Genomic DNA, 25,176 nt, shown 5'->3' with positions numbered 1-25,176 from the left:
TAGTGCCAAAATCTAAGCTGACATGGATCAGTGAAGTTGTACAGACTTCTGCTAAGCTGTGCTTATTTATACAGCTGGGTCTGGGTATAGGGTGCTGCAAAATTGACAAAGTTATCCAATTTGATCATAATTCAAGAGAACTCTCCCTGGAAACAGAATTTAGCATATTGTACAGCCCACAGAGAATATTAGGTATGCCAGGACAGGATCAAAACCTATCCACCAGCCCAGGAAACATTGAGCAGGGCTGTGTGAAATCCTGCCCATCCCTGGGGTGCAAGCAGCCCAGCCCAGGCATTTGTGGCCACTTGGGCCCTGCATATTTGTGTCCTCTCTCCAGTAGGAGGCTGCTGCTGATTTTCTTTGGAAGAATAAGGACACAGTCTTTTCAATAAAAGAAATCATCTGCTTACAGCCTAACAGCTGCAGAGCCAGCAAATTGTTGCAAATTTCCTTCTCTCGGCTGTGTAGCTCCTGTCCCAGTTCAGTGTCCTCAAGCCCTTGAACCAGGGGAGTGGGATGTACTGAGCTGCAGACTGTATTCCTACTGCATAGGCTAATTAATGGGGAAAAGTGCGTTCATTTTGCCTTGCCCTGGAGTTTTAGAATCAAAGCACAGCTTCTCATGATGCTGCCGGCAGCTTGATTTTATTAGTGCTTCCTGGACATACTCTGTGGGTTGTGATCTGAGTCAGGCAGCTCAGCCAGTAGGGACTCATTCACAGGGCAAGAAATGCTATGCTTACTACAGAATTCCTCAGGAGAGTCAGGACTAATTTGGGATTCCTCCCAGGTTAGTAAGCAAGGTGCCCAGGTCCTCATCCTAGCTTGAGCTAGAGCAAATCTGAACACTGTAAAGTTCACATTGCCTTCAGAGCTAGGCACCAGCCAAGGAAAATTTTGGGTACTAATTTTGGACTTAAATTTAGCCTAAAATCCACTCAGGTGTAGTGTTAATGGGCTTGCTTCTTTAAACACTTCACCCCAAGAGGTCTTCAGCACGTACTTATGAATTAGGCATAAAGCCTAAATGTTACCTTTGAAAAAGGATATTTTACTCAACTTCATGAGTGTGACCAGCTAGAGCTTTAGGTCAGCATCTTCAAAGGTAATGTTTTGATTTCCTCCTGATATACTTTATAAGTTTTGTTGTCTCATCTGCTCTTTATCTTTTTATATATAATCCTTGGGGTTGCTTTGCTCTTGACTGTAGGGGTTTAAGAAAGGTTTCCTATTTTTCAAACAGTATTGAAATCTATTTTGTTTTTCACTGTTACATGGTGGAGACAGATATTGTAACCCAATGCTTTTGTAGAAATTTGTTAATAAGTCTAGCAAAGAGGGAAAGTAGGTAGGTGGCACTAACAGTAGTCTGAAACTGCTGCATAGACTTTTGTTTCTCTGTTGCAGTTACTGAGCTTCTACTTACCTATTTGCAGCAAAGATGAGCATCACAGGGAAGTGCAATAGTATTTACTCAAGGTTTCTCTTTTTTCTTCAAATCTCATTGTTATGCTGTAGTTTTTCCTGTTGCTGCTGTTCATTTAATCAGTAGTTTCATCTCAATGGGCTTTCATGCCTTGAAGAGATATGAGGGCTTACATGGATCAGATAGTATAAGGATATAAAGCTAGGAGACTTGCTGGCTGCATGGATGAGCCAGAAAACTGCAAAATTGTCACCTGCAGTTTGCTAAAGCCTAGATGTTCTCAGAACAGAACACTGCCTTACTTTCCCAACAGGACAGATAAAAATGCAGAAATTTTTAGAAATTTTGAATATGCCTTTCCTTTTTGTATCTTTCTGCTTCTCTGAAGAGAGGTTCTCAAGCAACATGAATGGTAATGATTGAAAGGAAAAAAAAAAACAAAACCAAAAAAAAACCAAAAAACAAAAAACCAAAACAAAAAACCCTAGTTTTGCTGCTGGATCCCTGAAAGAATTGAAGGAGATTTAACAGCCTTTAGTCAGGTGCTGAATTTTTTGTAAGATGTGAGTGGGATAGTTAGTGTCCTTAGCCTGACTCTAACCACAGCCACTGAGCAGACCAAAAAATCTGTTCTGGAACATGTAAAAGAGAAAAGAGTCTTTTATCTTGTGCAGGTATGTGCTCTGCTGAGCACTCTGTCAGGTCTGTGACAGTCAACAGCAAATAAGGAACTGCAAACCAGAGCACAAGTTGTCATTATCAACTGAGCCATTCCTTCCAAAAACAGATGGAGAGAGATGCCACTCCTTATTTTACAAAATGCATATTGAGAAGGTAAGTGGTTCCTGTGAAACTTCCAGAAACTCTTTGCTAGATTTATGACCTCTGACTAAGTATTGTGTCTTGCCAAGAAGGAGACAGCTTTCGGTGTGCACAGCAGGACTGTGGAAGTCTAGGAAGCTCTTTTTCAGAAAGTTCAGATCCCCACAGATTTTTGTTCTACATTTGATGTCTGACTGGCAGACATTAAAATCTGAGACAATCACCCTGAGCTCCTTCTAGTCAGTAGTGGGAAAAACTGTGTCTCTAGAGCCTGAGCTAAAAGCTGGAGGACTTAAGAGCAGTTTCCTAGATGTGCAGGGAAGCACTGAAGGCACATATGTTGTTTTACAGAGCTGGGTTCTAGTCACACTCTCAAGATGCAAGCACAGACCAAGTGATGTAACCTCTACTTCTGTCCTGAGCTGCAGGGGTCTCAACTTCTCTTCTTATTTGTTCCACAGTTTCTGGGAGGATTTCCACCAGGAGTAAAGTTTCCAGGAACAAAGATACAAATGTTGTTAAAATCAGCAACTGGTTGATATACCCAGGCTGCATAAGACCTGACAGATGTCAGATTTAACAATTAGAAGACTATCAGAATAACAGAGAGATATCAGACGCCTTGAAAAGGTTAGCAAAATTAAAGAAAAAGAATAGGAGTTATAAAGATAAAATGTTTTCATTTTCATGATTAATTTATTAGACTAAAGAAAGTTTTGCTTTTCTTAGTTCACTTTGTTTTAATATTCCTTTGAATATGGCTTCACTATCAAAGTGGAAGGAAAAAAAACACTCCAAAATATCTCACCCTAGATTTGTTTTATGTGTGTGAAACTTGAATCACTCACAGTTTATCCCTCCAAGTGAAGGAAGGTAGTCCTGTTCAGTTGATAGGTGAGTCAAACTCAGTGGGTGCAGCTAAAGCTTGTAGAGGCCTGTGAGGGATAACTACTTTTTACCATGCTTGTCACCATGCCACTCATTATCTGCATGGAATGATCTATTGCTGCTGCTGTTGCTGACAAAATCTGCTTTTTTTTTCTCCCCACATGCTTATCCTGCCCAACAGCATCTGCTTTTGTTCAAAGAGGCCTATGCCTTCCCTCACCTTGATGATCCGTTGCTGTATCTTTCTGGCAAAGAACTCAAAAGATTTTGCCAGAAGGTTGCACTCAATCAATCCTGCCTTTAGGGTGTCCTAGAAGCGCTTTCTTGGATCACCATTGCTTCCTTTCTCCACACTCCAGTTCCCTTCATAGGAGGTGCTTGAACATATGTACATCATTGATTCAAGCCATATGTCCAGCCCATTACACCTGGGCTTTCCATGTGGATATGCTACAGGAATTTATCACTGGTCAGTTTAGTGTAGCATCTGACTCAGAGTAAGACACATAGGTGCCTCTGGTGGAACTTCTCCAGCTGGCAGATGTGCTTTCTATACTACATCAAAATCCTGCCTCTGTTTAGCACAACAGCTTTTTACAACTCTAGTCCGTATTTCTAGTCTGATCGGATGCTGATTCCATATTCACTTATTAAACCCACCAGAAAATTCCCCTATTTCTATGAATGCAGGAAACCACCTCTCCACGAGCATTGATATAATCATTCAACACAATTTGAATGTAGGTGAACCCACATGCGGCAAACAGCTCTGTCTCCCTGTGTTTAGTGGATGGGACAGTGTATTCTCCTCCATGTTGATTGACAAATTATCTAAGTTTTTCTCAAATTTATGATTACTCTGATTTTCTCTTGTTTGTCTTGGAAGTAGTAAATTTGTTCATTAAGATCTGAACTCTTTGGCTGATGTGAGCTATCACTGTGCAATGATGTGCATACCAGCATTCTTGTGCGCTCTACTTGGTGGCTTCTGTTTGGTGTTCAGTACTCCTGCTGCTCCAATAGCGAGTCCTGATATTTAGGCTGAGGTTGCATTTGTTTTACCTGACTCCTCAGAATAAAATAACATTTTCTCAATTACATGCATCAAGGAAAACTGAGAACAACAGTCCATTTCATAGCCAGATTTACAAAAACAAAGTAAGAGACTTTCAGGGAGGGTCTGAATGGCATATGGTCTAAATAGAAAAATGAAGGCAGAAGGAAGAGGAAGGAAAGAAGGGGAGAATTAGTTCAAAGAGATGGATGTGGGTGGTATAAATGGACAATGAACACAAGGGGGAGGAAGTTGAGGTTAAAAAATAAAGAAAAAAGCCTCTCAACATGGCCCTTAGGAAAGAGGTGAATGAAATTACACCACAACAGTCAAAGCACTGCTTAAGCAAGAAGTTGCACTTAAAACACACTTGAATAAAATTAAGGGGAGATTCAGTTCTGGAGGGACTGTTGGTAACAGCCTTTCAGAAATATTCTCCCAAAGAAAATGTTTAAGTACTGAGCATAAAAGACTTACAAAAAGGTAGAATAAATCATGATGTGATATAACAGCAGAGTGACATATAATTTGGCATTTTTCCTAAAATTAGGATCTCAAATACATATGTATACCTTAAGACTAAAGATTCTACAGTGCTAAGCCTCTGTTGTAATAATCTCTGTGTTGCCAATTTTTCATAATATATTTATTAGCAGAATGCCAGATTCATCACTGAATTAATTCAGCTTCACATCTGTGTATCTAACAGAATTTGATCAATGAATCTGGAGGAAGAAATGGATCAGTTGGTTGTGGTTTGTATTCTTAACTATTTGAGGTTTTTTATTTCCACATTGGCACAACTTTTAAGAACTACTTGAAGTTCTGTGAAGTTTGGACTATGGCTATGCTAAAGAACACCTGATATAATAACTCTTAACATGCATTGCCTTACCAACAAAATATTCAAGAATGCCTTAATGACAAATAAACTCAAAGCATTTAGCTTGGTCTCTTTTGTTTTAAGTAATAAACAAGACAGCGTCATGGTTTGAAGAATCTAATTGAAGATTTGGGATAAGTAATTATAATAACCCAACAGGAGTTCCAGGGTCTTTTTGAAGCAACATTGTTCTTGGATTACAAAACACTGATAGAGGTCTCAGTGCTGTAAACCACATGAAGAAAGGAAACCCGAAATTAAGAATGATGATTACAAATCAGAGACATTTCTTCTGCATCTTTCTTTCATCAAAAAATGCCAACTTGGCCATTAAAAAGACATGAAACAATGCTATCAGAATTTTTTCCCATGGGAAATGTTTGCACAGGAGATGTAGAAACTAAGAACACACAAGTACAATATTTGAACATGCAACACCATATCACAACCACTTTAAGGAAGCTTTATACAGCATTCTGATTTTAGAATGGTTCAATTCCACAACAAGCTTGTCTTTTATAACCAAAGAAAGGAAAAAAAATCAAATCCATTTTCTCTTGAAATTTGTAAGTATTTCTTGCAGATGTTCAAGCGTTCAAAGAATAATTTGAATCTGGAATCTGAATCTACCGGAGGAAGTTTAAAGCATGTTGACCAAACTGTTCCATATTGCAGAAATCATGTTCTTATGATTAAGAAGGATCAAACAAAATAATAATCCAAAGTGACCGAACCATGTCTCCTAAAAAAAAATAATTCTAAGTCCATATAAAAGCACATGCATAAAATAAAAATATTTGTAAGAAGGTGAGATTGCATTGATTGCAGTTTAAGTTCAGATGCAGCCACAAAGAAGTAGGTTCCTTACTATGGATTTAGGAGCCTAACTTTAAGCATCTATGTTTACAAGTAGTACCTTGTGATAAGAGGCTGTTGTACAAGCTTATAGAGATATCTGTGAGGAGATATGTCTGAAGGGAAGGCATTCTTGTTTTGATTAGTGGAAAACATAACAACCATGTCAAAATATTCTCAGACTGAATGCCATAAAGTCTACATTAGGCATGGAGATATAAGACCAGTTGCTACATTCATTTTAATTTTGGGAAAAGAGTAGAGTAGTTGATAAACTGGTTTGAGTAAATTTTCAACATATGAGAGTTTGATTATGTTGGAATTAGAATCTTGGGGTTTCAGCTGTAGCTTTTTTTTTTAGAGGAGCTAATGAATTACTTCCTATTAATTTTTAACTTCTGATTTTCTATGTATTAAACAACAAAAAGCTCATTCATAATTATGCAATTGAGTAGTACAGCAGCAAGGTATGAATAGCAGAGAAATAACTTGAGATATATACAAACCAATTTCTGAGAATTCCTTAGTATCTCTGAATATATAAAGTGAACAGTACCTAAAGTAAAACCTTTCCATGAAAATTGCACAGGATGCAAAATTTCTATGCAATATGAAAACCAGTCCATGTTGCCTTATCTCACAGTAGGGATATAAAACTTACTGTACTATTTAAACAAATCTATTAATTACATACTTCTTCATTCCTCTTGGTTCAATGGCATTTAATGGAATTTAATACAAATTTAAGGACACCTGTGCTTAATGCAAGGAATAGTTCTAGAATCTTAGAATTATAGCATCACTCAATTGAGTTGGAAGGGACCTTAAAGATTGTCTAGTTTCAGCCACCTTGCCATGAGCAGGGACAACTCCCACTAGACCAGGTTGCTTAAAGCCCCATCCAATCTGGCCTCAGCTTGGCCTCAAATACTTCCAGGGGAGTAGCAACCTGTTCCAGTGCTTCACTACTCTCTGAGTAAATAATTTTCTCCTATAATCTAATCTAAATCTACCATTCCTCCTTCAGTCTAAAGTCGTTTGCCCTTGTCCTGTCATTACATGCCTTTGTAAAAAGCTCCTCTCCTGCTTTCTTGTAGGTCCTCCTTGGGTACTGGAAAGCTGCTATAAGCTCTCCCTGAAGGCTTCTCTTCTCCAGGATAAATGGTCCCAAATCTTTCTGCTCCATCCCTCTCATCATCCTCATGGTCCTTCTCTGGACTCACACTAACAGGTCCATTTCTTTCTTGTGCTGACAACCCCAGGCATGGATGCAGCACTCCAGGTAGGTTCTTGTGAGGGTAGAGGGGAAGAATCACCTCCCTTGACCTACTGGTCACTCCTCTTTTGGTGATGCCCAGGTCTGGGCTTCATGCCCAGCTTCTCATCCACTACAACCCCCAGTTCTCCTCTGCAGGACTGTGTTCCATGAGTTCTCTCAGTCTGTGCTCATGTCTGGTGTTGTCCCAACCCAGGTGCAGCAAGGTCCTTCTGGATGGCATCCCTTGCTTTTGTTGTCTTCTCCTCACTCAGCCTTGTGTCATATCTACACTTGCTGAGGGTGCTCTTGGTCTCACTCTCTGTGTCTTTGATAAAGGTATTAAAATGTACCAGTCCCAAGAACTTCCATCTCACTCTGATGAGAACTCATATTTCCACCTGGAAATAGAGCCATTGACCACAACTCTCTGAGTGTGTCCATCCAGCCAATTTCTTATACACTGAATAGTCTATGCTTCAAATCCATGTCTTTCCAATTTGGAGAGAAGGATGTCATGTGGGACCATGTTGAAGGTCTAACAGAACTGTAGGTGGTCTTCACTTATTGACTGTTGCAGTCACTCATCATAAAAGGCCACCAGAATAATTTAGGTTACTGCCACCTCTAGTTATTTCAGTTTGACTGTTTTTATTGTAAGCTAATACCAATTCTGAGGCTTTTAAAAATGTACTTTGTTTTAAAAATATTTGTTCTTAATTCTAAGACTGCATTGAAATTCTAGGTTAATATTTCATCTTTAATGGCTTATACATGAAAGTCTGATGTTGTTATTCTGTCTGATTAAGAGGAACCATGTGTTTTAAAATTAAAAAGCAGAAAAGCATTGGTGTTTATACCTTTCTTTTCAGAACAAGCATGATATCTCACTAACACTTCTTTTTTGGAAATGTATGTATGTATATATTTATCACAGTTACTTAGTGCTTTGTTTTAGCTGAGAACTGGTTTTCTTTACTTCAGATGGGCAGCTTTGTTTTTTTGGCAAAGCAACAGGATGATATCAAGTTCAGACAAACCACTGGAAGCTAAATTTGGTAACATGGGGGTTTTTTTACCATTTGGGAGATTTTATGTAATGGGCAATTTTACTGCAAGTGGATTCTACCAGAAAAGTGTGGCAATTGGTTGCTTTTCTGGTTGGTTTTGTTTTGCTTTGTTGGGTTTTTGTGGGTTTTTTGTGGGTTTTTTGTAGGTTTTTTGTTTGGTTTTTGTTTGTTTTTGTTGGTTGGTTGGTTGGTTGGTTGTTTTTTTTATGGCTCAATATGGCTAATAGTACTTTCTTTACTTGTGGATTTACTGTGGCACCTTTTCTTCAAGAAGAGCTAACTGGGGCTGGGAGCTGCCCTTTTCCTGGAGTAGGACAACCTTGCCAGCTGGGCAAGGAGGACAGCAAGGAGTTTGCCCACAACTGGGAAGAGCAGGAAGAACACAGAGAGCAAGGCCTTGCAGGAGGCACAAGAAAAGCCTGCTAAAGGAGTCAGATCACTACTTCTGCAGTTTTCCAGAAGTAACATACTAGAGCTGAGCCTAGTGGACATCACTGATGTGCATATATGTAGGGGGTTTGTATGCATGTTCAATTCTATCTTGTCTTCAGTAGTCTGAATTTTACCTGTTCTAAAATGGTGGTTGTCATCTCTCCTGATGTAACCTTTCCCTCTGTTTAAAGACAACAAATAAAAATTATCTGAAAATACAGGTCTGAATTTTATAAGGCCTTTTGGTCTTAAACAGGTGCTTGCAATTTTACCACAAAGCTTCTAAAACTTCTAGTTGTGAAAATAATGTTTAAGTCCTGCTAGAAGCTTGCAACTGATGGAAGATAAAGGTTATGGTACTAAATTATAATGAAAATCCAAATGTATACTTTCAAAGAGAAATATTCTTAGCATTTGCTGCCATTACTTTCAGCATTAAGTTTTGGTATGAACAGCCTCGGGTGCTTGCCAAGATTTTATAGACAACCTGTTGTTTGCAAACCAAAGAAATATCCCATTTCCTGACCTTTACCTTTTTTTTTGTTCTCACACACAAAATATTTGATTCATAAGAGAAATTTTTTAATATTCACTATTAGGCTTAGATTCTTTTGCAGTTAATGTATGACTTTCAACTTAATCCTCTTGCTTTTTTTTAATATTTGTTCTTGGTTTTCTTGAAAATGTGTTAAAATGTACTGACTTCCTTCACAGGTACTAAATAAAATAAGATTTTCCTCTTGTGCTCTTTTCTGGTATTTTGTTTTTATAAGTAAATGAATTTTGTGTTGCCATCAAATATTATGGTCAAACTAAACCACAATATTTTAAAGAAGAATTCACTCAGTACACACATACATAACATGTGATTCTAGTACACTACTCAGTGTTTTTAAAAGAAATGACTGATAAAATAGTAGTTTGTTCTGTTCCAATTGTTTCTGCTGGTGATTTTGTTGCACATCACACTTGTTTATAATCAGGCTGATGAAATAAAGGTTACTGTACCCTTTGCACAGTATTTACTCTTTGGGACAACTGTAATACTTTAATTATGTTCTACTACTTGTGGGTTTGTGATCTACACAAAAATAATAACCTGATTTAATAGCAGAGAGCTGTGATAGGTAACTTGTAATAACAACCTCATTACTTTCATAGTACATGCTGCAGAAAAATTGCATATAACATAATTAAATAAACAAATTTCGTGCTAAATTTCAGTGTGTTTTGTCATGTAAAAGAGGCCCATTCCTTCACAGGTCAAATAAGTGGACTGATTTGATTTCCAAATGTTTCTTTTGGGTCTTTGCGCTTTCTCAGAGGGTTGTGACTCTCTCTCTCAGATACAGACTCTGATACAGTAATCCATCCCTTTGTCACCAAGATGCAATCTCTACGGGATTTTGTGTGGTAGTTGTGAATGTTGTATTAAATGTGGCTTGAGAGACCAGTGTTTCACCATCAGCTCATCTGTGCCCCTGATGCAAAGTGCAGTGTAAGGCTCTGGGTTTGACCTAAAAGAAGCAGGGTACAGCACCAGTACCTCTCTGTCCATGGCTTTAGACATTGGACTTGCTTTTTAACTTGTCCTACCTGCAGGTATTAGTGTTTGGGTCATACTGAAAAGCTTACCTTTTCCCATGGGGTTTTCTGCAGGATGGTGTGAAATTTGACTACAGTTCAGTGTTGGTCATTACTACATTTCTGTGCAAAGAAAGCATTTCTATTATGCATATTCCTTGGAGCAGTTAATTAGTATTTAAGTACACTTTAGAATAGAAGTGTTTTGTTTAAGTAGACTTAAGTACACTGTGGAAGTACAAATAGGTCTAATTTATATTACTGACTCCTAGCATAGGAATTTTCTGTCATTTTTTCCATATTTCACCATGTTGTTATCTCAAATAACTCATGGTGATGTCAAATGAAGAAAATATGATGTATTTTTGCAAACTCTGACATGGGGGAAAATTCCACAAATAATATTTGATTTCAAAGAAGTCCAGTCAGCTGTATCAGAACATCCTAACACCTCTCAATGATTATCTTTAGAGAAAAAAACAACTGACCTCAAGCTTTCGGGTTTTGTAAAGGATCTTGTCCTGGAAATACTTGTACTTTTATCTGTAGAACAGATTTTTAAGCCTTTGGCCAAGATCCAGTAAACACTCTGATATCCATTGGGTTTTACAATGCAGTTTCCAAACACACACTGGATTGCTGTGGATTCAGACTTTGACCACAGTTAGTCTGAATTATAAATAATTTCCCCTCAGTTCATACATTTTCTTTAAGAACAGAGTCCCACTTAGTCTGATTGATCTGTTGCCTAGGAGTCCTGGAGCTTAAGCACAGTCATTGCAAAATCAGGCTTGTGAAAGTATGGTTAGGTATTTCCCATGTGCTAACTCCCAAATGCCTCCTCCATCCTCATTGTTCAAACAGACTATTCTGTTCTTTATTGATGGAAATCATCCCTGCTGGTATAAACTGACATTGTAAGAAAAATATTTAAATTTATTAAAAAAAAATCAAAGGGCAATTTGAATTTGATGCACTTGTATCTCATATATTTGTTCTGTGTGATTACCACTTTGAGCTAAGACTTATTCCTTTAAGTGTTCACTATAATTAGAGAAGAAATTAATTAAGGAAAGAAAGCTTAGTTTCATTTTAATGGAGATAGAAAGAATCTAGATGATCCAATCAGAGTATAGAAACAAGATCTTGGGGTGTGGGTGACTTCTCACTAACACTTACTAACAGAAAATTGTTGTGGTGAGTATTCCATCTAATATTCAGTTTCAACATCACTCATAGATCACATATATCAATACAAATGTCCACCTAGATGTGCCAGATAGAAAACAAGTCAGTCATGATTACCTCCTTGCAGATGGTTCACTCTTTGAGAGTGCTCTAAAAGTGGCAAGGTGCCCTTCACCATGGAGAACAGTTCTGAGTAGTTTGTCAGATTAAACTGATGATTATGTGAGACAGTCAGGTCTGAAGTGCTCACACAAGGTCTTAGAATACTTAATTAAACATATCATCCCCCTCTTGAATAAAACACTCTTTACTAGTGTCTACTCACACTATTACTCTCTTAGGAGAAATAAATACCTGGATGAAAGCCAGGCAGTTTTAGTTTAGCCTGAGATCAGCAGAGCTGATGATCAAAGGAACAAGTGCAACTACATAATGCAAAAGATAGGAACGAGTTAAGGTTTTGCCTTTGTAGTCTGCCTGCTTACATTTTGAGCATAGTTCCTGGAAAGTAATGCAGGTATCAAACTATTTCCCTCACTGTCACTGTCCCCTCCTCAGGTATTTGTGCCTGATATCAGTTTTAAATGACTGCAAGATTGTCTTTTGGCCTCATTAATTTTCTTTTTTTTTTTTGTTTTTTTTTGTTTTTACAGATTATGCAGCAAAAATAGAACTTTCTTAAATTTCATTGTAAATTTTTATGATACTTTCAAAATATGTTTATTCACAAAATGTGTGTATAAAGGTTATGAAAACTTTAAAAATTATAATTGATCCAATTAGCTCAGTGTTTAAAAATCAGGCAAAATAGGTAAAAATGTATAAAATTTTATATGTATATATACAGTAAACTATAGAAAAATGGAAAAATGCTCAGTTTTTTGAGATTTCGATTCAACTATTAACACATCAAACACAAACATATCCTACTAATAAGCCAATCTCAATTTAGAAAAAACTTCTATGAGAAAATATTTCTTTTATTGCACTTAAACATTTTTATGGGAAGTTTAGAAATTAACATGTTCTTACTTTATTTAGAATTTCCAACATTATCATGCTTCTTTGGAAAACTGTACTGCCAGAAATCCACATTTTTATTTCTGCTTCATTATTATCCTATTTTGCAAACAAATATGAAAAGTGAAAAGCATGGAATTATTTATTTTCAGATGTGTATATTTTTTTTCCTATTTTCTACTGTGGAACTTTTTCAAGATCAGAACAGTTGCTGACAGACAAAGGAATATTAAAAATATACAATATTATATGTATCTTTATGAAATTTGAAGGAAAAAGAGAAAAAATAGAATTATAGAAGTGAAACAGAAAAAATACCCTCAAAAGAGTTTTTAAACAAACTTTATTATTTTGTGGTTTTGTAACAGGAAGAAATCTTTTTCAAAGAAAAGGAAAGGATGTTTAATCTTCATCCAGTCATCTGGAAGTTCCTCACTCAGTTGTGATTCCTGAATATTTAGTAGCTTCCTTGTATTTATATCATTTTGCTACAAGGCATCCCACTTTTAACTACATTGTTTTTGGAAAGGTTGTCTTCTCTTTGAATCTTCCTCTTTTTAGCTCCTGGTTATTATTCTGCAAGTGACAGCAAATTGGCCACTTCTGCCAACTCTTCCCATCCCAAACATGATATTATCATACCTGCTGTAGTTGTTTTTTTAATTTGCTAAATCAAGGAAACTGAATTACTTCCTCAGTGATCCATATTCTTGGCTGTTCTCACCCCTGCCTGAACCCTTCCCAGTTCAATGATCTCCATGAGAAAGAGGGACAAGAAGGAGGGACCTTTTACTATTCAAGATGTGAATCAGATATGTGTTCACTGACATAGTAATATATATCTTTTCCTTCTAATTGCTAATGGTTGATTTACCTTTTTGATTACCAGAGTGTGTCAAATTAATGTTTTCATAGATTTTTCCATCATAACCCCAAGACCTCATACTTTAGTGACAGTGGTCAGCTCAGGGACCATATCTTTAAATGGAGAGGTAGGATTTATTTTACCATCAGCATCAGTCCAGATTTATCAAAAGTAAATTTTTCTTGTTGTTCTGATTATTATTATCAGTATTAGTATTAGTATTGCCAAAGTCCTGAATCGGGGTGAGATTTTTTGGATATTCTTAAGAATTGGCCATGATTTCACTGTCCCTAGTTGCATCATCAGAAAATGTATCACTTGATTATCCTACTTCCAGGGACAGGAAAAGAATGAACCCTAGGCTGACTACTCACGATTCTACCAAAAAACCTCCTTCCACCATAAGAATTGACTGTCTCTTCCTGCCCTCTGTGTCCAGCCCAGCAATACAGTATTTATCCACACATCACCCCTTTTATTCCATGACTACATAATTGTCTTGAAATTTTTTTGGATGTTCATAGAACATCTTTTTCTTCCTATATCTAAATTCTGTTGTTGAATTCTGCAAAGAAGTATCACATGACTAATTTTACAGTTCTAATAACTAAATAAGTCTAATAATAACTGTAAAGGTAAAGGAATTGTCACCATGTTTATGTAGGAGAAAATATGATACTTCTCCAACAAAGTTCAACGTGTTTACTGAAGAAAAAAAACTTGTTGTATTTTGTTTTAAAAGCTTCTCATCACACTTATCTAGGCACTGCTTTAAATTTAGACTTTTGGATAGTGAGTTATACTATCAGGTTGTTTCCTATCCTTTATGAAAATTCTGTTTGTTCTACTTAAATATTAAATACTTTATTTCTGGCCAATTATTATACCATGAGAAACCCTGTATTGAATAATTTGAGATGATTTTTTTCTATATAACAATTAAGGAAAGGAAATATGAATCTATACTGGACAGGGTTCCCTAGCAGGAACAAATAGAAGAAACTTCATCATAAAAATGGAAGTGTCATAAAAAAACCAGAAAAGTGCAAGCTGGAATCTCTAAGTGTTAGAGACAGCTGCATATAAGTAGTGGGGAGAAGACTAATGTTAAATAGAAGTCAAGTAAATACAGCCAAGTGTATTTGAAATTATAACTGGAGATAGTTAAAGGATTTTCTCTAGGTCATCACTCATTGACAATTTCTAGAAGACAATTGTACTTTATTATAGTAACAGTAACATGAGAATTCACTTATTCCAACTTGACCATATCCAATTATGTTGTGCTTTCAGCATTCAGCTGTTTTCCTTTTTGCTTCACTTAAGACACAACATCTGGAGGGCCTCATTAAATGAAGGTTAGATAATCTACTAATGAACTATTTAATTAGGAATTCACCAGCGGGAAAAGTACTAAAGCTGTTATTTGTCTTTACTCACACTTATTAGGAAGAGAAAAGAAACCACAGAAGTACCTAGAATATTTTTTCATATTTAAAAAACATGCTTTAAAACAAATATATCATAGTGTTTCTAACAGAAGTAGGAGTTAGAAAGTATTCTTTTGAGGTATAATTTAAAGTACTGTGATAATGAAGTAAGACAGTTTATTTAGCTTTTTTCTGATTTTAGATGATTTTGTCATTGTCTTATTCATCCTAAAACTTAAGAAGGAATAAAAGGCATTGCCTTTACAACTTGTCTTTCTGCACTCTTCATTCAAGCATCAGTAAGTGAAATGTTTTCCTAGCTTTTTATATATGACTGGCAGACATTAAATATTCTTTGACAGTGACCTTGTGGTGCACTCATCCTGGACTGCTTTAGCATGTACTTCAATCATACGATCACCAGCCTAGTATGAAAAAGTCCTCTGTGAAAGGAAGGTATCTGTTTTGGTGAGAATACTGGAAGGGGATCAATGTTGGATGTCTTCTGAGATGACTACTTCTGCTCAGTATCATCTGGGTTGAGACTCTCTTACCATGTTTCATTAGTGTTCTTTTAAATCTGTCAGGATGGAATGATTTTCAGTCACTTTGCAGTGCAGTGGATTTAAAATCATGTCCCCAGAATATCATATTAATAGATTAAAAAGGCAATGTATTAATCTAATGCTGTCTCTTGTCTCTGTACCCATAACTTATAGTATGACTATCACAAAGTTATGGCAATTCTCCAAAACAAAGTACTTATATTTTGTTCTCCATGAAGCATTTCATTGACTGCTGCACTTACTGCTTCAGAGGAGCAGAATGGTCAACCAAAATGACTTTTAAACAACTAAACACCATATGAGCATTAATTTTGATTATTGTATACTTTTGAGATGACCTTAATTATGTGAAGTAATCTAAACATTAGTTGGAAGAAATAATTTTCCTGGGAAGTTAAAATGCGCTCCTTGTACAGTGCTGAATCTCAAGAAGCTCACGAATGTTTTCATGTGAAACACCTTCAATTCACTTCAGGTTTTCTTCAATAGCTTATCTGGACAGATGGCAGCAGCAAACCACTCTGTATGGAACAGGAAAATGATTTCTCCCTTTGCCATTTGTGATAGAAGAGATTCTGTTTTCATTTGTTTGTTGGTGCGTCTATCTAGCAACTACAAAAATATTTCTTTTTGTCTTAAGTATCTCAAGTAATCTCAGTTTATGTGTTTTATTTTCAGGTGGTTTGATTTGTTTTGGTTTTTGGTTTTGTTTTTTTTTTTTTTTTGTTTGTTTGGTTGCTTGGTTTTGGGTTTTTTTAAGCAAAGTAAAAATATTTTATGAGTTTGTTCTGTAAAATTACTTTTCTAGGCTAGGCTAAGACCCAGGGTACCTTAGCTAAGGAGTTCCCAATCTTCTCCAGAATGACCAACTTCTACACTGAGTTTTAAGATTTTCTTAGAATGGTCTTTAAAAATAAGACACACATGCATCCACGGAGTTTCATGGTTCCTTCCCAGGAACAATCCCAGGAATCTGGTATTTTAGAAGAAAATATTTAACTTTTTATGCTCTGGAACAGTTCTTTGGAGTATTATGGGCAAACTGTGGAGCCTCTACTTGTTTTGAGCACTCATATAATCTGAAAAGCAAAAACCTACGAAGAGAATGTGCAGCCTATTTTCTGTAAGTGGCTGAAATCTGTTGGTATAGTGGTTGTATACATGTCAGCACAGTTTAACTTAAATGTTTGGTGAAACAGAGACTTTGTATGTAGAAACAAATGTCAGTTGGCCTAAATTTTGAAGTTTTAATAATACCCTTCCCTGATCAAGCCATATTATTTCTTATATACTGGAGCATATTTATATATGCTTCCACTTTCCAGACTTATGAAGTACTGATTTCATGCCAAACTTGTTCACTGGTATCTTTCACGTTTAAGCCACCACTCTCAAAAGACATCAAGAAATCCACAGTTCTCATCTTTCAGTTTGCATTCCTAATGAGTAACCAAGAATTTACATCTCCCTGTGTTTGCACAGGCTGCTATGCCTCCTCAGTAGAGCAGAGCCGAAGCTTAATTCTTAAACACAGGGAGAAATCAAAAGAGAACTTTATGATAATTATTGATTTGAACATGTAATAAAAGTCAATAAAGAGTCTAAGAAACAATTTACAAAAGTTATTAAAGTTGCTAATAATTTTTCTGGAGTGGGAAGCTTGCCAGGAGATCTGAAAGGGCTTCAGAAAAGATAATTTTACAGTGACAAAATAATTTTTTATAAGACTTTTGAAAATTTGAAACAGAATAATTCATATTTATGGGTGAAACTCGTGATATCTATCTCAAAATTCAGATATAAATATGCAGAGATAAGGAAAAATGAGTGATTTGAACTTCAAAATTTAAAGATTTTTTATGTTTTCTTGGATGAAATATTAACTGTAGCATATAATTTCCCTTGTAACACAGACTGAAAAAGCAGGTTTTTTAGATAATTCAGGAACTATTCTAAATCTCTAAGGTATATGTGTACCCAGAAAATTTGTAAAAATTACAGTAAAGGAGTAGATAAAACATGAATAAATATATTAAGGATAAATAAAATAAGGACTATATCATATGAGGAGGGAATCACCAAAATATATCAGGAAGGAATCATTGAGTTGTTATAATAAGAATTCCAGTCAATTAATGATCAATTACGTCTTTAAAGAAGTCATTAAGTATGTAAATAAGAATAGCCAATTGATATAGCCATTTGGTTTTCCAAAAGCATTTCTGTTTGAAGTTTCTTCTTCAAAAATGTTTGAATTGACTTGTGAGATAAGAGAAAATCTCACATGGAGCAAAACTTGGTATGAGAAAAATAATGTAGAGATAAATTTTCACAGTGGAAACAGATCACTTATGAAGACTAAAATGTGTCTAGGGGAAGGTGTCCCTGCACTTGGCAGCGGGTTTGGAACTAGCTGATCTTTAATCTCCCTTTCAACCCAGGCTATTCTATGATTCTATGATATATCTGCTGTTTATCATCCCAATGAACGATTTAAGAAGTGAGTAATAAGGCAAAAAAAAAATCATAGGCTTTGATAAGTTAATCAAATTCTTAAAAATGAAAGAGATCTGCAAAGTACTGCAGAGTGACATCATGGTGAGGCAAGAGCCACACATCAAATAGGGAAGAAAATTTGACTTAGATGTGTTTGAGGTGATGTGCATTAGGGAACACTCCTCATTTTGTAGTTCAATGAAAACTATGGTCAATTCTAGCTAAAAAACCAAAATAAAATATTATGAAATATGATGGTGAGTACTGCTCAAAACAGAACATGTTAATGTTCTGCTTAAATCCTCCATCTGCATCATGAATATTGATTGTAGAATTGGTATCTCAACTTTGAAAGGAGCACAGGATCTGACAAAGTCAAAACAGGGACAATCAGGGGTATGGAATGGTTTCCATGAAAGTAAGTATCTCATATAGATGGGACTTTTTGTAAAGGAATGTCATAGGAGAGATGTGACCCAGGTCTGTATATTCACGATGGGAAGGTGAGAAGAGTACTTACCACCATCTTTTCTGCTCCAATAATATTAAAGTCATCACATGAAGAGAGTCATTGGTAAGTTCCAAACAGGGAAAGCAGTTCTTCATATAATATGTGGTTTGTAGTGGAGTTCCCTGCCAAAAGGAAGTTTTTAACATTAAAAACTTATCTGAGATAAAAAGTGATTGGAAAAAATAACAAAAGAAAATTTATAAATATGAAGATGCTCTTTCTGGCTCAGAAGTTTGAATTTTCACTAAGACATGCAGCTCTTCCAGGAGACACATCTGCATGAGATTTTCCTGTTTCCTACCTGTTTCAGGGGTGTATTCTAACAGGTGTTGTCAGAGAAATGATTACAGGGATCTTTGGTCTGACAAGGTGTTTCTGTCCCAGTTTTTCCACCTGTTCCTTTCCTTCTAGACTCAGGCTTCTCAGAAGGCCGTGGCTCAAAGGACACTATCCATCACAGACACCAGAAAAATTGGTGTAATAGCTCAGATGTGAGATTCGTGTTTATTCTGTGTTCAAGGGAAATGGTTGAGCCATGTGAAGTCTTGCTTGCCATAAGATTCCATGCGTCAGCTGCTTATTGAGTGAACCTGATATTTCTGCTGATTTTACTTTCCATTCATGCTGTTAACATGAAGAGGAGGAGGCACAGGAATACTGAGGACTCAGCACAAAGCCTGCTTTATGGGGAGCTGATGATAGGGAGACCCACACTGATGAGTGTGAGAAGAGAAATGCTACATCCAGAGCTGACTCCCCGTCGCATTGCATTGCTGAGACACAAACCAGGAGCAAACGCACAGCTCCAGCACGTAGGCAGTCATGAACAGTGAGTTACAGTGCACCTCTTCAGGCTGTGAGCATAATTCTTTGTGTACTTCCTCGTGCAGCTTGCCTCATCCCTTATTTCACTCATAACGTTGTAAAAGCAGTAAAGGAAGAGGGACAAGAATTGTGCGTGCTACTGAAAGATACCTGCTGTATTTTTCTTTCTTCTCTGCTGTAAAAAACCTGAACATATATACACAACAGCTTAAAACAGTAACAAGTTGGAAATGAAGACAAATTCCTATTGCAACATCTGAAGAGAGAAATGTGAGCAAGAGACCACAGCTACAGCAATTTCCTGTACTGACTAATGCGAAATAAAATATAACGGGCATGTTTGGAGATGCATCAGTTCACGGAAAATGTAAACAGAGGCAAAAAAAAACAAAGGGAGAGAAAGACAGGCAGTATAGCTGCCAGTTTAATGTGCAGTTTACTGGGGAAATAACCTGGCTGAAGGTAAGGAAGGAAGAATTCTTCAAACAAAAGATTTTACAATATCTTCATGAGCTTTCTCAGTTGCCTGGAGCAAGAGCCCTCCAGGGCACTGTCAATTTCTAAAGGGAGCTTTTGGAAATCTCACTTCAAAAGCTAAAAAAAAGCCTCTTGGTAACTCCAAATCAGCTAAAACGTGTTACAGAAGGAAGAGGATGTGCCAGTCCATAAGAAAGGCAAGAAATGAATGGGAAGTGTATTGAAATGTCTTTTTTTTTTTTTTTTGTGTCAAGGAAGACACCAATAGGAAAAGATAAGAGTTATTATTCACGTTTTTAGACAACAAATAGGGGTCCAAAAGATGGCAGAAAGCCAAGTTGTAGATCATTGTCCAGCTATGATCGCTGTCATGCAAAGTAAATTTATTTGATACAGCAGTAATCACTCGATATACTAACTATGACAGAACCTGATTTTTGAGCAGCTAAAGATTAAAACATTCCAAGTCCAAACTGGGTATAATCAAGACATAAGTAGCTCTCCCTTTATTAGGCCAGACATAAGTTACATAGCCAGAGGGGATATCCCATTGGAAAAAGAAGCATGATTGGTTTCTCTGGTGGCTATTCAGATCTTATCTGGAAATAAGAGGTGAGAGGCGAGACTGGAGAAGGTAGGCAAAACTGTCAAAGCTGGTCGGCTGCCTTGTGGGTTGTGGGCTTTTTTAGATGCAGATCTGTTTGGCACTCTAAATAGACCATTTTAGGCAGGAGTCTAGGAGGCATCTTTGTAAGTGTTTGTAATATGTGAAAAATAAAATATGTCTATTTTTTTTCAAGTTTCTTCCCCCAATTTAAAAATGGATTAGAAATAATGGCCAGGATCTGAAAGAATCAGAAAATGTGGGTGATGGCAGGCAACTTGAAGAACATTTAAATGATGGTGTGTTCTGGAAGAAGAAGGGTGGTTTGTGCTTATTATTAAAATCCAATCATTTTGCTGCAAGAAAAAATGTCTACTATGTTTCTTAACCTGAAATACAATGGTATTGCATAACTGATGAGTCTTCAGAATTTATATAAGTCCATCTCTTTATGCATTACCCTCATATTTAACTTTCTTTCAGAACTTTGATGATAACATCAGTTTGTTGATAGAAAAACCAAAATAGATCCTTTCAGCAAACTGTTAAAAACCAGGTTAGTTGGTGTTCACTCACGATAGAAGTCCACCCATGTGCGTCCAAATAGTAAGATCACACATTGGCAGCCAGATCTGATTTTTTTTTCTGAAGAATACACATTAGATTTATTTGAAAATACAATTTTCATAAAATGAATTCTCTCCAACATCCTGGTAACTTCATAATATATCAGTTTGTAAGCATCTCTCCAACTCATCTTTTACAGTTGTTTTTGACTGACAGTTTCCTCTTGCATGTGAAAGTTGATGAGCCAGTGGTATTCCTTGTACCTTTTGTTTGTCAGATGAGAGCCCTGAGCACAGGATCACAAAGGAAGGGAGGGAGCTGGGAAGCCAGTTGCAGACAGTCGCTTGCTATCACTCCAGATCACCTATGTGTGGACTAGCTCCAGCAGGAGGATATGCAATCACATTAGCACGGCTCTGTGCCTGAAGGAATGATCCCTACTGGGTTGAAGTACCTGCTCTGTCTGAAGATGTCTGTCTGCTTTTGTCTTGCAGCTCCCCCAACCTCTCTGGGGTAGAAGGCCTACAGAGGAGGAAAATGAAGTGGTCATACTGGCTGAAGAGATGTTTTCCCCTTATCAGTTAGAAGACTAGTGTTGTACCCCAAGAACTTTGGATGCCACCATCGCTGACTAAAATGAATGGGCAGCTTTGATCCTGGAAGCAAAATCTTCCTCACTTTTTCTACCCCATAAATCTCAGGCAAAATCACCTAATCTCTATGCTTTGATTTCTGAAATCTCTAATAAATCTTGCTGTTAGTGCTTTTAGTGCTGAACCTAAAATGATAATATTCCCTTATAACATTGATCTTAAAGATTAATATAAACTTCTTAATGACTGCTTACTATGTTGATTTTGTTAAGCTCGGGAAGATAAAAACAGTATGATCACAAATATGTTAATTTGAGTGTAACTGAGCACTATCTCAGAATTTATTTTCTGTCTCTGACAGGAAAAAAAGTGTAATCTTGCTGCTTTCTACCATCCAGCAAAATTCCAAAAGAATGAAAATTTTATTTTTTGAGAAAAAAGAAAGTACAGGAATACTGAGAAAGCACAGTCTGCAAAGTGAAACCTGTGAGTGAAATTTGCAGACAGAATTTTTGGTATGTTCCTTTTAATTAATGAAATCTGCACTGATGCATTCATATGCTGGTGAGCCAAAGACATTTTATGGTATCCAAACAGAAAAGGACTCTTAAAGTTGTCATATTGCATTGCCTATAACAACCACCTCCCATCCCTGTCCAGAGACAACTAAGGCCTATTGTTTAATGTTGATAACCACAAAAACAGCCCATTTCAAAGGACTGGTTTGTTAATTTCCTTAATGGTTTTTTTTTTTGCATCTCAGAAATTTTTTTCTAAGAGTAGTTATTTAAAGACATTTAACAGCAACTGAAAGTTTTCATTCACTGACAATGGAACTGTGTATCCATGAAATAATTTACATAGTTATTTATGATAATACCAGTAAAAGATGGTATTTAAATTTTGATCAATTAATTAATTTTCCAGTCTCTTTGCTTTGCAGTGGAAGTGATTTCCACAGAATTCCCAACAGTCTGGCAGTGAGTGTCCTGCAATTTTACCTCTGTGTGTGAATATTACACTGGGTTAAATTAATCTACTAACATTTTAAACATAGTTGTTGACTTCCTATTACTCTTAATAACAGATGTATTAAATACTTCAGGTGATGCAGTGATTATTGCTTACAATATTTTACCACGATTTAAGAGTTTTTCATAACTCCAAATAAATATTTATCATCACCAGTCATAAAAGATAAAAAGAATTTTATCTAAGCTATTAAAATTTTTGAAAGAGCTGTTTCTCTGTAGGTATTAAGTGTCAAGTACTGTCCCTTTGGTGAAATAGGACTCCACACTACCTTCTGCCTTTATCTAGTGGCAAGTTGTTTTTCCTTGTACATTTGTTCTTACAAAAGAAAGTACTTTGGGATTTAGCATCATGAAGGACAAGCAGCTGTTTTATAACAAGTTCAAACTGTTCTAATAACTGATGAGAACAGTGTCACTGTGATTCCTGGACAGTGCTTCTTAGCATCAAGTGTGACATGGCTAGATCCATGTATTCCCATTTCAGAATATGTGCACCTGTTTAGACCTGCCCTTTCCCAAAGAAACTGTCTTAAAATGCTAGGGGCTCTGCAAGGTGAAGGTAACTGTTTATAGGAGGAATTTTATGGCTTTTCATCCACACCCACACCGACCTCCTTTCAGCTACTGCTCTGCCAGATGCATTTAATTATTGCCATAAACTGTAAACACTACTGCATGACCATTTCCCCTTTAGCAAGATTGTGTGTGTGAAAAAAGTAAACAGATTGTATAACAAAGTGTTCTCTAGCTGTCAGCAAGGGCTTTGAAAATAAAACACTTCCCTCCCGACTCACAATTGGCTGACAGTCGGCACATAATGAATAATAGCTCCTGGGGACCAGCAGAAAGATGTGTGGGAAAACTTTAATTAAAAGCTTGTCAGTACAATTTTACCTGGGTGACATCACCTGACTGAAATCCTGCTGCCGGGCTTTGTTGTCTATAGGATCGCAGGTAGCGCGCTTGTTTTGCTGACAGCAAACAATTCAAAAAGTACTTCAAAACACTGGGGGGAAGACGCTATGCTGCCAGTAAAATATAATCTATTTGTGGTGTTCTAATTTTCTAATTAGCAGCTGTAGAAGGCTCTTCGCCATTGTGGGAGGAGGGTGACAAACAGGTTTTTGTAGCTCGTTATCTATGATGCTCTCTTGATTATGCATTTTCTTGACATTCCATTCCAGAAAATTGTGTTCCAAAATTAAATACATTTCCAAATGTAGACAGCTGGGCTTGAGCCAGAAGTACAGACCTAGCATCAAATTCCCAGCTTGAAACTCTCTTAGATATATGAAATCAGAGCACCAAATCCAAACAGACTAGAAGTTCACAGCAGAGGACTTTCAGGCTGTGCAAAATTCCTAAGGAATAGGAACTTCAGGCTGGCCCAACACAATAAATCATATAGTCTAAGGGAAGAGTCACGGTAATGGGTTTGATTCTGCCCATCTCAAGCTGCTGGTAGCAACGAGGTGGCATATATGCTTTTGTATACTTGTTAATGTAAAATGGGAATGGGAATTAGAAAGCCCAAACTTGGCCCTAAATTTGCAGTTAGTAATATTCATGGAAAGAAACTTTCATCTAACACTGCTGAAATCATTAATGCTAGTAAAGCTTGGCTATTTTACAAGTAATTTGTAGTAATGGAGAGTAGTTTCTCATAACTTAATGCTAATTAATTCAGTTACATCATGATCTAACTCAAGTCCTGAGCTGACTTTAATGCGAATAGGCTGGATCTGATCCAAAAGCCACTGAGGCCAAAGGGAGGCCTTTCCACTGTTTTTGCGAGAAGTTGGTTTGGGTGTGTAGATGCATGGAATTTACTCACTCGACAGAGGAGAGACTCTCACTGAATTGTGTGTTTGCCTCCTTATGAACATTCTCTCAATTTCCTTAATTTTATGCAATTATGATTGGCCAAATGTCGAAGAAAGTATTATATCTAATTAGTGGTGAACAAAAGTAAACAGGAGATTTATTTTCTCATTACATGCTAAAATTAAATGCTATTCCTGGGCATGTATATGTGAGTAATAACACAAAGCAACTCCCATATAAAACTAAAGAGAAGACTTCTAAAATCAAACATTTCTAGTACAACCTTTCTGTGCCAAACACAGTCTGAAGATTGATCAATTTTTTTTTTTGGTAGAAGAGACTCGAATTAGGCAAGTGGGAAGGAAAACTGGAGCAATTAGCTAAGAATTTTCCTTTTTTCTTTGCTGCTCTGATATGCTGTTCAATAACTCCAAATTCTCTAGTAAGAGATATGCCCATCTGGATGTTGAAAAAAGAGCAGCTGCTTTCATACTGCAAAGGACAAAGAAGTGTTATGCTAAAATGTAAAATAGTTGTCATTTGCTTGTCAAAATGTCCGTCACTTACTTGGTGACAAAAATATATTTCTAAATTTCAGTCACTAATGCCAGAGCTAGATTCATCAAGGCACCTTAAGAAGGAGTTTGCAGCAATTGAACATTAGGACTTTCAAGGGAGGCCTGGACTTGAAGTGTTGTGCATGAGTCAGGAGTTTCTGATTAGGCTAAAAGATAGTTGGTGTTTTGAGAAATTTCCCCAAAGTCCCCTCCTAGGTGGGACTAAAATCTATGTGACCAGGCAGTACCCTAAAATTCAGGTCACTGAAAATTCATTGGCACCGCAGCATTTTCCCTGTAATTTTTCTGTCTTGTGTAAATGCATGAGTGAATGTGTAAGGTACGGT

The 25,176-nt window shown here is 36.7% G+C and overlaps 1 long non-coding RNA gene across 1 annotated transcript in view; it reads right to left on the bottom strand.

Moving 5' to 3' along the window:
- Window positions 1-1,441: 1,441 nt before the first annotated feature.
- Window positions 1,442-25,176, bottom strand: part of LOC115947728 — a 38,520-nt gene continuing 14,785 nt past the window's right edge. Inside the window, exons 2-3 of the long non-coding RNA XR_004081580.1 lie at window positions 18,358-18,470; window positions 1,442-1,579 (exon numbers count right to left, since the gene is read on the bottom strand). This is a non-coding gene — a long non-coding RNA (uncharacterized LOC115947728). The remainder of the gene's footprint in view (window positions 1,580-18,357; window positions 18,471-25,176) is intronic.

Source organism: Geospiza fortis, unplaced genomic scaffold (genome assembly GCF_000277835.1).
Source record: "Geospiza fortis unplaced genomic scaffold, GeoFor_1.0 scaffold206, whole genome shotgun sequence".
In the NCBI taxonomy this organism is placed as follows: domain Eukaryota; kingdom Metazoa; phylum Chordata; class Aves; order Passeriformes; family Thraupidae; genus Geospiza; species Geospiza fortis.
The sequence above is the reverse complement of the archived record's forward strand: the minus strand, read 5'-3'. Positions and strand labels throughout refer to the sequence as shown.